The 10,552-nt window shown below is 39.9% G+C and overlaps 1 long non-coding RNA gene across 1 annotated transcript in view; it reads right to left on the bottom strand.

The window, feature by feature from the left end:
• Positions 1 to 8,034: 8,034 nt before the first annotated feature.
• The window catches only part of LOC116560575, an 8,300-nt gene continuing 5,782 nt past the window's right edge, over positions 8,035 to 10,552 (bottom strand). Inside the window, exon 2 of the long non-coding RNA XR_004273028.1 lies at positions 8,035 to 8,191. This is a non-coding gene — a long non-coding RNA (uncharacterized LOC116560575). The remainder of the gene's footprint in view (positions 8,192 to 10,552) is intronic.

Genomic DNA, 10,552 nt, shown 5'->3' with positions numbered 1-10,552 from the left:
GTCTCAAAAAAAAAAAAAAAAAAAAAAAAAAAAAAAAAAAAAAAAAAAAAAAATTTCTCAATACCTCAAATAAAGTATGTAGCTTTAATTTTTTTTTTTTTTAAGGTGCGGTTTCACCATGATGGCCAGGCTGGCCTTGAACTCCTGACCTCAGGTGATCCACCCACCTTGGCCTCCCAAAGTGCTAGGATTACAGGCGTGAGCCACAGCGCCTGGCCTGTAGCTTTAATTTCAAAATTAATATTAAGTAAACATTCATGAGGAATCTTTATGTCAAAATAAAATTATTTCCAGGCTAGGTTTTAGAATTCCATCTAGCAACAAATATTCCAAAGGCTCTAACATAATTTTCCCTAGCTCAGTTCTGCTGAAAGCATGAAAGGACTATGACTCCACAGTATTCAACCTCACCAAAAATTGTTTTATGCATGAGCTAACTTACGAAAAGCAGTACTTTAAATAGCAGTCAATATCAACAGTCCATTGGTCAAACAAATTTCTTGATGCCAAAATAAAAGGCAGAGACTTAAAGGGTGGACCACATACATTTAACCTATTTCAAAGCAATGCCTTTTAAAACTATTCTAAAAAATAGCATGTATTAAAACAATGAAAAAATAAAAGTAAAAGCTTCAAACGTTAAGCACAAATAACAAATATAAAAGGTACTACTTTTAGCCCGGAAACCTGACAGAGAACCTCACCCTGGCTGGTGTCAAGAGTTCTTATACAGAAGAAATTCCTGAAATAAGTTAAAAAGTTGATAGGTAGGAGACAGCAAAGAGCTTTAAAGACCTGCTAAGGAATGTGGAATTTCCAAGGTATAAACCTAACTCAGTTTTGTAATAAGCTTAAAACAAGCAAAAAATAAAAATAAGGACAGCATGGAGAATTATGCTCTGCGGTATCAGTGCTTTTGTCATACACGGCATTTCTTTGCGGACCCTTATATGTACTTTCCCTAATTCAGTCTTCAATTTATTGCTCCTATTCCTTTTTCTTCCCATCTTCTGAGATAGTTTTCCTCCTATTCCACTCCTAATCATTAAATTAATAATCTGGTAAACAAACATGTTATTAACCTCCCTAATTTTTTTTTTTAAATCATGTGTGTAATGAACCCGCCTCCCTAATCTTATTAGGGAAAGTCATGATGTCTACATGACTGTTAAACAGCACTTAAAAATGGTGACACAGGCCGGGCACAGTGGCTCACGCCTGTAATCCCAGCACTTTGGGAGGCCGAGGCGGGCGGATCACGAGGTCAAGAGATCGAGACCATCCTGGCCAACATAGTGAAACCCCATCTCTACTACAAATACAAAAATTAGGTGGGCGTGGTAGCGCGTGCCTGTAGTCCCAGCTACTTGGGAGGCTGAGGCAAGATAATTGCTTGAAGCCAGGAGGCAGAGGTTGCAGTGAGCCAAGATCGCACCACTGCACTCCAGCCTGGCGCCTGGCAACAGAGTGAGACTGTCTCAAAAAAAAAAAAAGAAAAAAGAAAAAAGAAAAGAAAGAAAAAAATGACACAGATAATACTTGATCACATAGACTAATCACTAGCTAGTAATTAACTGTACCTGAAAAATCAGACTATGAAGTGTATATATAGTAAAAACACATTTTTGTAAACTTTAAAACTGTACTGTTGACAATCTCACACCATGGATATGCACAAAAAATTATCAGTTGTTACTCTGAGTGGTAGCATGTTTTCTGTTTTTAACTTCGATTCTCTGTAGTTTCTCAAAGTTTTCCTTCTTTTTTCTTGCAATGACTATCATTTAAATAAGAAAAAAATACTAAAAAAAAAAATTTTTTTTGAGACAGTCTTACTCTATCCCCCAGACTCGAGTGCAGTGGCATGATCTCAGCTCAGTGTAACCTCTGCCTCCCAGGTTCAAGCGATTCTCCTGCCTCAGCCTCCCAAGTAGCTGGGGTTACAGGCGAGCAGCACCACCATGCCTGGCTAACTTTTGTATTTTTAGTAGAGGCGGGGTTTCACCATGTTGGCCAGGCGGGTCTAACTCCTGAACTCAAGTGATCCACCCGCCGGGGCCTCCCAAAGTGGTGAAATTACAGGCATGAGCCATCACCCTGGACCCAAAATCTTTGTAATGCTTATAAATATTAAATTCTTGTTAACATACTCTTTTTTTGATACGGAGTCTCACTCCATTGCCCAGGCTGGAGTGCAGTGGAGCAAATCTCAGCTCACTGCAACCTCCACCTCCTGGGTTCAAACGATTCTTATGCCTCAGCCTCCCAAGTAGCTGGGATTACTGGTACACACCATCATGCCTAATTTTAGTATTTTTGTGGAGATGAGGTTTCATCATGTTGGTCAGGCTGGTCTCAAACTCCTAACCTCAGGTGATCCACCCTCACTGGTCTCCCAAAGTGCTGGGATTACAGGTATGAACAACCACGCCTGGCCTAACACATACCATTTTTGAAGTGAACACATTCTCCATTACCTATATTCCAGTTAATACACTAGAAAAACAATTTATGGCCACTGTTAATCTTCCACTGATAATCTTATGCAAGCTTTTCTTCTCCAGGAAACTTATATACAACATGTTTTATGAAATATCACGGGTTTATCGGTACACTAAGGTTCACTTGTAGACTCACTTGGTCCACAGGCCCCAAATTAAGAATGGCTTTTGCAGATTATCCATGCTTTATTAGTAGCTGTTTATCACCTTATTAGAACCACAATCTTATCTAGGCATCAATGTTTTCTGAAGCTCAAAAATAATTTAGGGGAGGAAGGGAAGGAGATGAGAATAGACAAAAATTTTCTCTACAAAGTACCATGATCATTTTTACTTCTTCTCCCTTCTATCGGCATGAAAAATAAGAGTGAAACATTCCACTTTTATTACTACAAGCTAAAAACTGTTCACATTTATTGACAGGTGAGCAAAATTACAAATATTCAATGTTCTCCAGCTTAGCCTTCATGCTTTTGTTTAAGTATCTTTTAATTTATATTTCATTTTCCAAAACAAATTTTAACAATTATAATTAAAATAAGTGTTTATTAAGTCTTTTTAACAAATACTGTGCTAAGCACTTTGTTTCCTTACAACCTCATTAAGGTATTAGTAGCTTTATTAACATTATATTTTCCCCAATGAGGAGCTGAGAGTTTACAGAAGTTAACTAATTTGTCATAATAATGTGTTCGCAGGTGATGAAGCAGGACTAGAATCCATTTCTCTCTAGATCCAAGGCCACACTTTTTTGCTGTTGTTGTTTTAAATTTTAAATAAAGACAGGGTCTTACCCTGTAGCCCAGGCTGGTCTTGAACTCCTAAGCTCAAATGATCCTCCGCCTCGGCCTCCCAAAGTGAGAAGCATGAGCCAGCACACCTGGCCAGGCCACACTCTTAACCACTACATTCTAGGGCAACATGAGATAAAGCACAGCCTCTCAATGGTTTGGAGGCAAACACTTTAACAGTCTGATGAAACCTGTGAATTACTGCCTAAAACTACACATACATCTCCCTTAATAATTTCATTCCCATCCACAAACTCTTGGTTACAAATTCCTAATATAGGGATTAAAAATAAGCTAGAATACAAGTAGACTAGTAATGGGAAAATACAACTCCCACCCCATCTTCACCAATAACTAGTGGTAAGATTTCAGGAAAGTGATTTTGTTTCTCTGGATTTTATTTTATTAAGCGGCAAACTTACAGATCCTGAAAGCAGAAGTGTAGGTTTTTTTCCTAGTATAACAAGTTCCCACCTAGCTGTAGTTAACAATAATTAAAACTCAAGATTATGACTCAGTTGCAACATTTCTCAGCAAACCACTGTGGACTGTTAAAGTTCATCTTCAATCATAAACATTATTATGCAATACTCATCAATTCCATCAAAAAAAAAAAAAAAAAAAAAAACCCCAGCAACGACTGATAAACTTACGGAAATTCGGTGGGTGTGACTCAGAAAATAAATGCTAGTAATGATGGTACAGAATGTTTACATAAATAAAATCTACAAACTCTTTTGTGGCAAGTGTATCTGCCAACTTTACTGAAAGAAAAGAGGATATTACTGTAGAGCAAACGTTATTTTAAGTTAAACTATTCAGCTAAACTATTCAGCCAGACTGTATACCTGAGAACACTCACTTATGCATCACTGCATTTAACATGTTCATTGACTACTGCACACAATGCTTCAAACGTTCTTATCCATAAAAATTTTTAGAAGGACTAAGTTTAAACCAGATAGGCACAGAAGTTATGAGACTTTTTATTTTCATTGGTTTATTCAAGGGAAAAAAAGACAATTATTAGCCAAGACTAGTTAAAAATAACACTGAGGAACAGGAATTTGCAAATCCTTATTATAAACTTGATTATATTAAGATCTGTGTTCCTAAAGTTTTATTCCCTATAGTCTCAACATATGTATTATTTAGAAATCGGTCTAATACACGTAATTATAGAAAAGGAAGAGATAGCAAGTGGCTTAAAGGTAACGGCTATCATGATGACTTTTTTTTTCCCCCGAGACAGAGTCTCGCACTATTGCCCAGGCTGGAGTGCAGTGGCACAATCTGGGCTCACTGCAACCTCCACCTCCTGGGTTCAAGCAATTCTCCTGCCTCAGCCTCCCAAATACCTGGGATTACCAGCACCCACCAGCACGCCCAGCTAATTTATTGTATTTTTAGTGGAGATGGGGTTTCACTATGTTGGCCAGACTGGTCTCAAACTCCTGACCTCGTGATCTACCCTACCCGCCTGGGCCTCCCAAAGTGCTGGGATTACAGGCCTGACTTTCTTTTTAAGGATTAAGATCGTCACAAGCTTCTAGCTATACCATAAATATTCTTTAATCTCTCAAAATAGCTACTTTTCAGAATTTGTTACTCTCATATCCCTAAATAAGGAGGGGTCAAAGAAAGAAACTGGTATTTATGACCATGTTCGAAAAACAGACTCATGATTGACCTCGTGAGTAAAGATTTAATGAATACTGACAAACTGTAATTTAGTAAGTAATGGTATCTAACCCAACACCCTAAAAAGAAAATGTGACAATAAAAATGGCAATTTATAATGCAACTCACAAAAATTAGTCTTCAAAATACCTAAAGATACATACCTCTGTGTCCAGGAATTGATATAAGCAAATATTTTGAGAGTATGTTCCTTTCTGAGCTGCAGTCCATCACCACCTTCTATATCTGATACTGAAATAAAGTTATAAAAAAATTTTGATCACGAATTTCACTAAACCAATATTAAAGCCAATAGTTCAAAATAAAGCCAAGAGTTACAAATGCAAACATTTTAGATAATTATTATTTTGCTTCCAAAGAAAATAAGTCTACTTTTAACTAATAACTCATATGAGCTTAAGAACAGACTTTTGACAGATGTAAGGCGGTGGGGGATGGCGAGACTTTGCCACTGATTCTGGGATTATCTCTCATCTCCAAAACCACCCTTCTGTTCTATGCTTTTGTGATGCTGAGGCCGGAACCATGCAAGCTACAATTTTCATTTCCAGCTGGCTTCCTGTTAAGCTCTGGTTCCTTTAGTACCTATAGGGTACTTGAAGGAGAAGGCAGAAGGAGAGACCAAGGACTTGTCAGCTTGCTATATCTGAAAGCAGTAGCACTGATTCCACCCTCCAGTTTAGTATTCCAAGAACCAGTCTCATGTACCAGCAGTAGCCACAGAGCATACCTTCCTTGAAATCATAGGACTCCTTCACACGGCCTTCCTCTTTTGATATGAGGAAACTTGAGAACATTCAGTTCTCATTAAAAGACCATTTCCCAAAATATTAAAAATTGAACATAACCATTCTCATGTCTTTCATATTCTTCAGCTTGTCCACACAGCTTCAAAAGTAGAAAATATAAGGGTCTTTAAAGCCAGTAAACCAATTATTATGTATGTACAAGAAAGCATTTGTGAGCCTTATCAGCTTTTTTACTGTTTCTTTATATATTACTAGTGTCTTCTCTTTAATCACAAAAAAATCTTGCCTGGATTACTATACCACATTAATGTGAGGAGGGGAAATCCCCTATGAAGCAGTAAGATGTTCCACTATATCAATATCTTTTCTCTATCAAATATATGAGGTTAGTTTACATTTAACATGCACTCACGCATGCGTACACACACACACACACACCCACCCCTTCTACTTAATCAGATTATATACACAATGTTGAGACTTACAGCACACTTCAACTCAGCTCCAGAAACGCCAGTAAGCTGAGGTTGGAAGATTCCTCTCTTGGTAATACTGACTAACCAAGAAGGGGTTAAAAAAATTAGCTGGCCAAGGAGAGGAGGAAAAGGCTTAAGGTCAAAACATATGTTAAACAGTCACATGGTAATAACATCTACACGCAAGACCAGGCTTTTGGGACCCAGATCACATCTGAGGCCCTGGAAGCCGAAGACACTACTGACCATCAGGGAGAAGACTCGGGCAACAAAGCCTAGCAGCCAGGACAGAATAAGATATAGTAGGGGCCTAAGATGAAGCAACCACTAAAAACATCCTCATGCATTGTATAATTTCAGCAAGGTGACAAAGGGATCACAATACGCAATGCCAGTTTTCCTTCCCCAATCATAACAGTGGCTGAAAACACAGGGAAGAGTGGCTACAACCATCATATCCTTCCACAAAAAACACACAGGGCACACATTCTGAAAAAAGTTTGTGTGGTCAGAAAACCATCTTCACCAGAAGCCCGCCTGGCAGCCTAACTGCTAACCAACACAAACTTTCCAACTCATTCCATCCAATCCAAAACCAGAAAGGCAAAGGAAGGACATCTCATCAGAGTACAGTTCTCCAAACACACAGTTATCATGATACTCAATGGTGAAAGCCTGAATGTATTTCCTTTAAGATCAGGAACAAGACAAGGTGGCCACTTTCACAACTTCTATTCAACACACTACTGGAAATTCTAGTCAGAATTCTAGTCAGAGCAATTCAACGAGGGAAAAAATGAAAAGACGTTAAGTTACCTCTGTCCGTAGATAACATGAACCAACAGAAAACCCTAAGGATTACACAAAAAGAATTGTCAGAACTAATAGCCCATAATCCCAGCACTTTGGGAGGCCAGGCTGGGCGGATAGCTTGAGCTCAGGAGGTTAAGACCAGACTAAGCAGCATGGCAAAACCCCATCTCTAACAAAAATATAAACAATTAGCCAGGCACAGAGGTGCACACCTCTGCTCCAGCTATTCAGGAGGCTGAGGCAGAAGGATCACTTGAACTGGAAAGGTTAAGATTGAAGTGAGCCAAAAAAATCACTAAACTGCTGTTTGAATTTCAGCATTCTAGCCTGGGTAACAGAGACCCCCTCTCAAAAACAAACAAACAAAAAACTAATAAATGAATTCAACAAAGTTACAGGGTACAATACAACTGATATGAGGTCTTCAAAGTAGTCAAACTCATAAAAACAAAAGAGAAGGGTGGTTGCCCAGAAATGGATTTCAGTTTTGTCCAATGAAAAAATTCTAGAAATTTGTTGCACAAGAATGTGACCATTCCTAATATTACTCAACTATACGCATAAAAATGATTACGAGAAGAAATTTTTGGCTCATGCCTGTAATCCCAACACTTTGGGAAGCCAAGGCAAGAGAATCACTTGAGTCAAAAAGTTCAATACCAGCCTGGGCAACATGGAGAGACCCCATCTCTATTTTAAAAACAAAGCCAGGTGCAGTGGCTCATGCCTGTAATCCCAGTACTTTGGGGGGCTGAGGCAGGTGGATCACGAGATCAGGTGTTCAAGACCATCCTGGCCAACATGGTGAAACCCCGTCTCTACTAAAAATACAAAACTTAGCCGGGGGTGGTGGAGCTTGCCTATAACCCCAGCTACTCAGGAGAATTGCTTAGACCTGGGAGGCGGAGGTTGCAGTGAGCCGAAATTGCGCCACAACACTCCAGCCTGGGAGACAAAGCGAAACTCCATCTCAAAAAAAAAAAAAAAAAGTAAATTTCATGTGTTTTTTAGCACAATTAATGTGAGAGATGGGAAAGTTCTTCAATGTTTATATCTTAGACTACATTATAAAGATTTACAAATCTCTTCCTCTATAGTCATTATCCACTATTAGCATAAACATATACCCATATATATATAGTCTCTAAATCAGCTACATCCTAAATTAGCTACCTTGACTCACTCCAGGGTGCCCAAACAGAACTTGACAAGCTCCAAACCCTGGTACATGCCATTCCTTATTTGGAAATCCTCCTGACCTTCTCCTGACTAGCTTCCTCTTCTTCCTTGTCTTCTTCCCCCCATATCTATTCAGGAAATTTCCAAGTTTTTAGCCAATCGGGTCAAGCATAGAATGTGAGGTCCCATGCCAGCCAATGGAAGCTGGACACAGCACTAGGCTGTGCATAACTAGGCGACTGCATCAGGTTATTAAAGTTATAAATGTTTCTGTCTCCTTGTTCAGGTGTGCTCTCATGGTAAGACTGCCAAAGAGTTGCACCCTTTCTGCAGGAAGTAAACTAGCCTTGCTGAATGATCACTGTCTGGGTATGGATTTTTCCCATTATAAACCAGTTTCCAACAAATTTGGGGGCTTATCCGAGATTCCATTTCTCCTCTGGGGTAATCCTTGGTCCTCTGTTGTGGGAAGGCAGCCCGCCGCCCTATTGCTGTGGCCCCAGGGGAAAGAGCCAAGGACTTATCCTGTACGAGGAATACTTTTGAATTCTCAGCAACGCAGGGCAAAGAGATTCCAAACTGCAGTAACCCGGGGCCTCGATCAGGCAACCTCATGCACAAGTCAAGGTAGCAAACATTGCAAAGGGGTGACAAAGTACTTCTTTGGTTGTCAACTTCTGAAGAGTTGAATGTGTGTGTGAATGCAGTGTTGTCTGTGTGAATGGTGACAATTCTTATTGCTGGATGGAGTGAGCGTGTCCTCCCTGAGGTTCCGTGGCTACCTCATATGGCTTAGGACAGATCCTGCCGTGGGAATTACACCTGCACACTGACACTAAGAGAGTCCCAAATCTCCTTTGGCGGAATGGTCAAGAGGGGACCGTACAAATGAGAAGAATGTAAGGGACCCTGAGAAGGGGGAAGAAACGAAACAGGTCAACCTCCCAGGACAGGGAAGGCAAGAAATTCCTAGCTTGAGGTGTTGAGTCTTCCGTAAAAACATAAGAGGCGAAAGATTCCCAGCTTGGGGGGTTGAGTCTTCCATAACAAATGATAACATATCACTGTTTTATTTGGACTAAAGAATTGATCCTCAAGTCCGCAGTTGTATGGCCAAAATTTGGGTTGGATGAGGATTAGTTCTGTGAACTCTTAATAATGTTTGTAAACAACAAAAGCCCTTTCTCACAAGAAACAAGACTATGCACTCTGTTGGCAGCAGGGGCCAGTTCTCTACCCATTAAGAGGAGGAGGAAAACCATCAGAGTAGAATAAAGTCAGGCGCAGTCTCACTTAAAAAAAGGTGAAGCTTTTACCCAAGAGCAATCCATATGTAAATGGAACCCTTTAGACCATCTTCCCTCATTTCCTGCTCCCGCCATTCCCTCTCCCCGCTCAACACACCCAGCACACCTCTTCCTCCCAAGCCATGGCTGCCACCCCAGAACCCAACCCAAATTCCCCACTCCCCCACCCCCACACCTGGTATAACCCATGCTCTTGGGAGCTTGCAACTCAAAAGGCCTGATCATTGCAAGTCTTCTTCCTTGAAGAAAGGGCTCCGGTGGGAGACTGAGCAATGCAAAAAGAGATATTCAAAGGTTTCCTTTCCCCTCTTCCTCCAAAGAATCAGCTTCAAAGCTTTTTTCTCCTGTAAAGGAGATGCCTCGAGGAGGAGGCATGGTTAGTTTTGTGAATGCTCCCTTAACTGCTTCTAAGGTCCAGAGTCTCAAGAGAGAACTTAAGCCATTATTAGATGACCCTGATGGGGTAGCAGAACAAACTGATGAGTTTTTAGTTCCCCAGTTATATACTTAGAGTTAATGTCGATTCCAAGTGTTCTCTTTTCAGGGGAAGAAATGATAGAGGTGGAAAGCCAGAGGGAGAGAGAGTCAGAGAGAAAGACAGAGGCAGAGAGAGCAACAAAGAGGCAAAGAGAGGAGAGACAAAGGAGAGAGATTAGGAAAAAGATAAATATTAAGAAAGTTACAGATTTAAAAATGCTCCTTTAGTAAGGAAAGTTATAAAACAAAGTCAGAAATATCTTACCAATAAGTGCAGAGTAGCAAAAAAAAAAAAAAAAAAAAAAACAACACAAAGTCAGAAAGTTAAGATTGTAATAGTTGTAAAAAACGTTATAAAAAGGAATTTTTGAACAAATGTTGTATAAGTTTTGTTTTGAAAGTTTAAGCCATTTTTTTTTTTTTGAGGCAGAGTCTTGCTCTGTTGCCAGGCTGGAGTGCAGTGGCGCAATCTCAGCTCACTGCAACCTCCGCCCGCTGGGTTCAAGCAATTCTGCCTCAGCCTCCCGAGTAGCTGGGACCACAGGCGTGTGCCACCAT

This window comes from Sapajus apella, unplaced genomic scaffold (genome assembly GCF_009761245.1).
Source record: "Sapajus apella isolate SASKATOON/1434 unplaced genomic scaffold, GSC_monkey_1.0 scaffold26, whole genome shotgun sequence".
NCBI classification, from domain to species: Eukaryota; Metazoa; Chordata; class Mammalia; order Primates; family Cebidae; genus Sapajus; species Sapajus apella.
Note: the sequence above shows the minus strand (reverse complement) of the source record. Positions and strands in the feature narration are given on the sequence as shown.